Raw genomic sequence first — 7136 nt, forward strand, 5'->3', positions numbered from 1 at the left:
GTGCCAGTGGCATCCTACGTCCAGCCCAAATCCAGCTGTCTGCTTAGTGTGGAGAAGAGCTGAGGTTAGACCTGGTGTGCCCAGGTTCTCCCCTGCCAGCCCCAGACACTCATGGGATTTGTCAGGATTTGATCAGCTCTTCAGAGAGAAAGTAACCCTAAATTTCCCTGCATGGGAAGAAGTCCATCCTGGGCACAGAGCTTGCTGGGAGTCTTCCAGGAGCACACTGACCCTGAGTGCAGAGAGATGCACAACTTTAAACCTGCTGAGTATGGTGACCACCTCGTGCCTCTCCTACTCCTCAAGGGAGATTCTGCAGCCCATCTCAGCAGTGGTTTGTGTGAACAGGGGACGGGGGGACAACCTGTGGCAGGTTGCCCTGACTCACTAATGGGAGTTAGCGCTTTGTTGGAGCCAGGCGCTGAGGTTAGAAGTAGGCATCCATGGAGCAGTCATGAGAGGAGATGTTTGTATGTACTCACTGCCTCTTGGGAGACAGACGGTCACAAGGAGCAGGTGCCAGTCCTGGTGCCCTCGCTCGTCTTGCCCTCCATCCTTTACTTCAGGGCCGAGCGAGAAGACACTGCCCCTGCCCTGCTCTGCAGCAGCCATGTCGGGGTGCAACGTGCACCACGGGTGAGGGGATCCACATCAGCAAAGTGTCCGCACAGTACCACTGCCCCTTGCATCACTGGCAGGATGAAGCCCTTCATGCATGACTCTATCTGTGCTACCACGATCTATCTACAATTCCTTGCTCGTTTTCTTTTCCCTTTCTTTCTTTTTTAAAAGATAACTTCATTAGAAACACGGAAACAAAGCCCATTCCTTGGCTGGTGTAAAACAGCCCAGCTGCACAGCAAGCAAAAGAATGATGGCTGATTTACCAGGGAAGGTACTGGCTTGTGTATTCTTGTTTGGTTTTGTTTTCTTTCATCCTGACCCTTTCCCTCACTTCTTAAAAAATGTCTGTTATGGTTCTTTAGGCTTCTTGTAGTCACATCTCCTAAGACTGATACAATTGGAGAACTTTCATTTAGAAAGCAAGAAAGCTTTCCCCAGTTTATTTAGCAACCGATATTTGGGCTACAGATTCAATTGGGACTTTAAATTATTTCACACCTAAGAAAATGAGGGGCCAAACTTCACACAACTCTTCTATTTCACTATGATGCTGCTAGAAACATTGCTTAATGAAGACATACTAAGTTAGACATAAATAATGTTCTGTATTTCATAGATTTTTCTCCACCAGCATATATTGGCTAGATTGCTTAGTTGTCTTTTTCTGGAGTTTCATTGTCATTATTCAGCCAAGAGAAGTGCAACTCTAGAATTAAGATGTTTTCTAGCAGATCTGTTAAGAGAAAGATAATAAACACTAAGGTCACAAACATTTGCTAGGTTGTCCTTTTAAATGCATGTGCAAGCTGCATTTCTCCTTTATTTCTAAGCCATTGTTTATAAATTAGATTTATACCAATCTTATTAGACTTGTATAATTTATGCAAGATTATACGCTTTAAAATATAAATCAGTACTCACCTATCATCAGCTTTGGTGGCATCATAGACCTGAAACTGGACAATACTTTTATATTTGCTCTCCTTAGGCTTTTGCATGCATATGACAACAGGCAGGCCTGAGAAAACACTGCCTTTTGACTTTTAACATTTTAGCTACTCCAAGTTGTAGAGTATATAAAGCTGTAAGTCTCTTCACTTTACAATGTGGTTCTTATAACAATGTTATCTGGCAACCAACAGCATCCACCATGAAATACTTGATAGATTTATGTTGTAATGTGTTGCAGCATGTAAATAATGTAACTTCTCTGCAATAAAGCACATTTATATGAAATCTGTCTGCAGGCTTTTGTGTTGTGATTTTTCTGAAGTCTTTAGTGATCCAAACTAAACAGGTTTCTCATTAAACTTGTAAAATAACTAATAATGAGTTTTACAGCTTATATGATCTTATCACGTCAGCATTTTCCGAATTTTCCTCATATTTGCTTGACATCAACCTTTAGACTAGATGTGTACTGTGTTCAGGATTTCAGGTTAAGGAAATCGCTGTAGTGGCTGCAATTCTGAGATCAAAACTGTAGGGTCCATGCTATATTCTCCTGAATTTACTGGCAATGTTAGAATGTTAGAACATATTAGGAAATAAATAGATAGCATGTCATGATGTAATTGTAAAATCCTATAGCTCATCTGTACTACACGTGTGCATGCCTGGATTCCTCATCTGGAATATGTCTAACAGACATAGAAAAGGTACAAAGAATGGTAACAAAGATGATCAGAGACAGAGAATGGCTGCTACATATGGGGTGACTAAATGAACTGCAACCTGTTTAGCTTGGGAAAGAGATGACTGAGAGATGGGTAGATGACTGAGACCTATATAAAATTACAAATGGTATGAAGGTAATTAGGAAATTGGTATTTGCTGGGTTTTGTCATGCGTGAACTACAGAACGCTCAGGGTGGCCATTATGCAGCAGTTTAAAACAAATGAAGTTTTCTGCTACGTATGGCATAAATAAATTGTGGAGCTCATTTTCACAGATTGCTGTGGATATCGTGAGTTCAAAAACCATTGGAGAGGCCATGGAAGAGAAATCCATCAAGATCCCTGAACATGGTGGATACGAAACTCTTCAATCCCTAATCTGTAGATGGCTGATAAGTAGGTGAATTGTCTTTGCATAATTACCCAGTTTTCTTTCCATAATCACCCACTGCTGGTTCTGGTGCTAGATGAGCATTTCCAGCACAACCTTTGTATGTTCTTATGTCTGCATGAATACAGATAGTTAGGCTCTATTAGTTTATTTTCTGTTGTTATCCCTGTTTTTTTTAATGTTTGATGTAGGAGTTCTGGTAGGTTCTTGCACAAGGATATATATCTATATCTATATCTATATATATCTACATATATTCACTTGTCCCTTTCCCAGTGCCTCCTGGGTTGAAATACTGCTGTCTGGGTAACCAGTCTGAGTCATGGTATCAGGTAGAATGGGGACATGTGGGGGAGAGAAGGGGAAGGGAATTAATTACGTTCAGTAAATGAACTATGTACAAGTCCTCTGCAAGCAAGAAGTCCAGATATCAGTAAAATAAGGCCTGGAGATTTTCCTCTGAACCACTTCATGGGGCTCAGCTCAAACCTAGGGCAGCTTTGCTCTCTCAGGCACAGGGTGTCAAAAGTAATAGTGGCCTTCTGAGCTCCACTTCTGACATTTTCACAGCTTTTAAGAAGTAAGGGAATGATTTCCAAAGTTCTGTGGCTTTGGAAATCGTCAACAGCTGTATTTTCCAATATCCTCTTGCTTCTCCTATTATAAAATATATTTCAGCCGAGAGGCAACTGTGGCTGCGCCTGCCCACCCATGAGAAGCTGGAGGGGTGGGGTCCCACCAGCAGCCTGCTGGCACCCACGGGGAGGGTATCAAGAAGACAGAGATGGGCTCTTCACAGTGGTGCATGGGTGGAGGAAGAGAGACAAGGGGCATAAATTAAAACAAGAGAGGCTCAGATGGAATATTCAGAAAACTTTTTCACCATGAGAAGTCAAGCAGTGGAGAAGGTTACCCAGAGGCTGCGCAGTTCCCATCCTTGGAGCTTTTCATGCACCAACTGGATAAAGCCCTGATCTTGTAGCTGAACTTGCTTTGAGCAGCAGGTTGGACTGGAGACCTCCTGAGGTCCTGCCTGAATGGTGCTATCATCCTATCAACAGTGTTCATTGCTAGAACATGCTCTTCACATCATCCGTTTGAAAGCCTGCAGATGGATACCCCAGGCAGCTTTGACTCCTGCCTAAGAGTACAGGACATATAGTCATTTATACAATATGTAACTGTGGGCAAGCCCTCTTAACAAACACCAGCTGCTGTAATAGAAAGGCATTTTGCTTTTGTTATGATCCCCACAGTCCAGAGAGATCACAGTGACAAAGTGAAGAAGGAAATTACTTTGTTTAGAGCTGGTTGGGAAGAACAGTTTTAGCTGTCTATGCTGAGTGAGTGCTTGAGCTGGTGAAGAGTTGAAAGAATGTCTTCCGCAAAAAAAACCCAAATCCTGAAAAAAGGATAATATTTTTCTCTAACATTTTGAGGATTTTTTAAACTGGTACTGGATTCTGAAGGAACCATTAAAGAAATTCTAAATTTGGGGCGTTTGGGGAGTGCAGTTCTTCAAAATGGCAGTTGATTTGGTTCAGGGTTACAGGGCTGCATGCCTCCCTGCAGAGAAGTTATTTCAAGGTGAACACTTCTTTTTTGTCTTAATAAAATAGTATTTCTGACAGGTTGGAGTGAACTTTTTCCAACTCTAAAGGAGCTTTTTTCATCAACTTGAAATTAGCTTTAGCAATGCTAGAAATTTAGTAAAAAATATTGATTGTTTCACTTGGTTTGGCAGGCTGCCATCATGTTGCAATAGTCGATCTTCTGGTTCTTTAATACTTGGAAAATTGAACATTATCTCTCCATTTATGCAGGTGATTTTTCTTTTTTTTTTCATTTATTTATGAGTTAGCTCTTTCAGTCACTGAAAGTGTACAAACAAATCAAACACTTGGACACTTTACCATCAAATTACTGGATTTTAGATTTCTGGATATCTGAGTTGGGTCCAATTTTTCATTGTGTCAAAGCATGGAAAAACATTACATTGGACCCAAAATAGCCATATATTTTTGAAATGTGAATTTATGATCTTCTGTGTAATATAGATATACATATCTATATACAAGTGTACAGAATCATTATTACATCTCTGTAGCTGCAGAAGGCAAGGTTTTTCAGTAGATGGGTAACAGCCTCTAAAAGCAATTAAAAGAGAACATTGCTAAGCCTGCTCAATGGAAGTCTTCTAATGAAATTCAAACCACTGGGTGTCTTTCAGGTCTACCAGCATAAAATGTGTGCTAAATTAGGGCTTGCCTGCATGTTTGCTTCTTGGCTGTGGGGAGATGTTCTGAGGCAGAGCAAATGGAGATGCCTCTCCAGTCCCACCATGGCATGGGCTGTCGTGCCCACATGTGCGACCTCTTGCTTTTCTGCTTGCTGTTGGCCTCCTGTGCCCCTACTTCATGATGGGGAATCATGGAGTAAATTTAAAAACCTGTATTTTGCTGATCTGCTTGGCAAACACCCATAATGGTGTCTTTCTGCTGTACCTTTTCCCCTGCTGCTGCACAGAAGTTGACAAGAGCAGTGGCAATGAGATGGGTTTGGATGTTGCAGGGTTGCCAGAGCAGGGCAGAGTGAGTCTTTTGGAGGCTGCCTGGATCTGTTTGGAGTTGAACACTATTAGCTGTACTGCTTGACAGATGATGTTGACAGGGAATTTAGACTGGCTGCAGTACTACAGATGAAAAACAGGTTGATTTGACATACCTCAGTGCTAAAAATAGTATCATATAATGATGTCTTTGTTCCATCAAGATTTTTTTGAAGCTGCAGGGTGGCAAGAATTGCGTGGTTCCAAGGACACTTCACTAAGGAAAAATCACAGCAGCACTGGAGAAGACACCTGTCCAGCTCTGTTCCCACATCACATTTTATGAGGTACTTGGCAAATGCACATGATTTGTGTAAGCTAGCAAAATTGGCTAGTGCTCCTTTGTAGGCAGTGTATTTTAATAGTTATGTTTCTACTCATTTTAATGCTTTTGTTTTATAGTATTTCAATTTCCCTTTGTTGACAGCAGTTTTGTTATCTCTGTGATGGGTTTTTTCGATTGTTTTACAGGAACTTGCTACAAAACTTTGATTTGCATCTCAACTGCTCCATTGCAAGGCCAGCATTATCCTCACAAATTTTTTTGTGTTTGAAGTCAGAAGGCAATGGTTTCACAATTTATGGAATTTTCCTTCAGAAATAGTTAAATATTTTAAAATACAACTTTGACTCTTTTTTCTGATTAATTATATATTCTGTTTTAATGACCAACAAAATTGCAATAAGTAAGAACTGCTAGGAAGATGCTACATTCATTACTTTGTAAGTGTTATTTAGATGTATTTTTGCTTCTAGGATTCATGAGTAATTGTAGATTGCAGTTGTGCACTGCATGACCTTTCCATTCCACTGTTTGTTGTCTACGTTACAACTGGAATTGCAAAGTCATATGACAAAAATACAGTGCCTAGGTAGGGTTTGGGTTTTTTGGATTTGCCATCTCATCAGTGTATGACAAGCATTTTTACACAACAAGCTAAACTACTTGCTAAACCACTTGTTTTGATGTTTTATGTATTACCTTGTAAATTTAGATATTATTCTTCTTTCCTTGGGAACAACTTTATAATTCAATATAATGGACTAGCAGATAATAATAGAAAATCAATGAGATAAAACTGCATATTCTTTTTCTTTGTTAAACACATGATAGTGAAAATGTGAAAACCCTGGCATTTCTGGGGAAGAAAACAAAACAAAACAATGAGGATTTTGTTTATTTCCCATTCAGAACTGTTATTTTTAGTATTAAGGAGCTTAGAGAAAACTTTACTACATTTCTGATTGAGCACATACTGCCCTGTCCATTCCGTCTATTTAAAATACTTGTGATTTCAGCTGAAACAAGTATGTATCTTGTAGTTCTTGCTCCAGACTCAATTGTTACTAAGGGTGCATTTGACCCAGTGGGGATGGATTTCAACAGAAGGTGCAGAAACCACGTCTGCCTATATTAAAGGTCCATGTCTGCGGATGACTGTGTTTATATTAAGGCACCATTTTATGCTTTTCCTGCTTTTACCTCACAGTAAATTGCCTTTCTGTGGAAGTAAATTATTTGGATATTGTTAATTCAAAAGTGTGTGCAGGTTTACAGTATCAGACAGGTAGATTATAAAAGCAAATACATTTACACAAAACAAACAATGCAGTTTTTAGGGGCTATTCATGCAGAGTTCCTACTTTCCTCTGATTGTTTCTTGTCTCCTCACGTGGGAAACACATTTTCTAGTGTAACTTAATAAGACCCAAAAGAAGAGTTAGAGGACAGGAGGTATCAAGTTACTGAATGAGAGGCAAACTATTAGTTGGTTAATTCTTAGCATAGAAATTACTGATTTTCAAAGCCACCAGAAAAGGAATTTAGTCTCCAGT

Source organism: Haliaeetus leucocephalus, unplaced genomic scaffold (genome assembly GCF_000737465.1).
Source record: "Haliaeetus leucocephalus isolate CR32 unplaced genomic scaffold, Haliaeetus_leucocephalus-4.0 Scaffold0, whole genome shotgun sequence".
NCBI classification, from domain to species: domain Eukaryota; kingdom Metazoa; phylum Chordata; class Aves; order Accipitriformes; family Accipitridae; genus Haliaeetus; species Haliaeetus leucocephalus.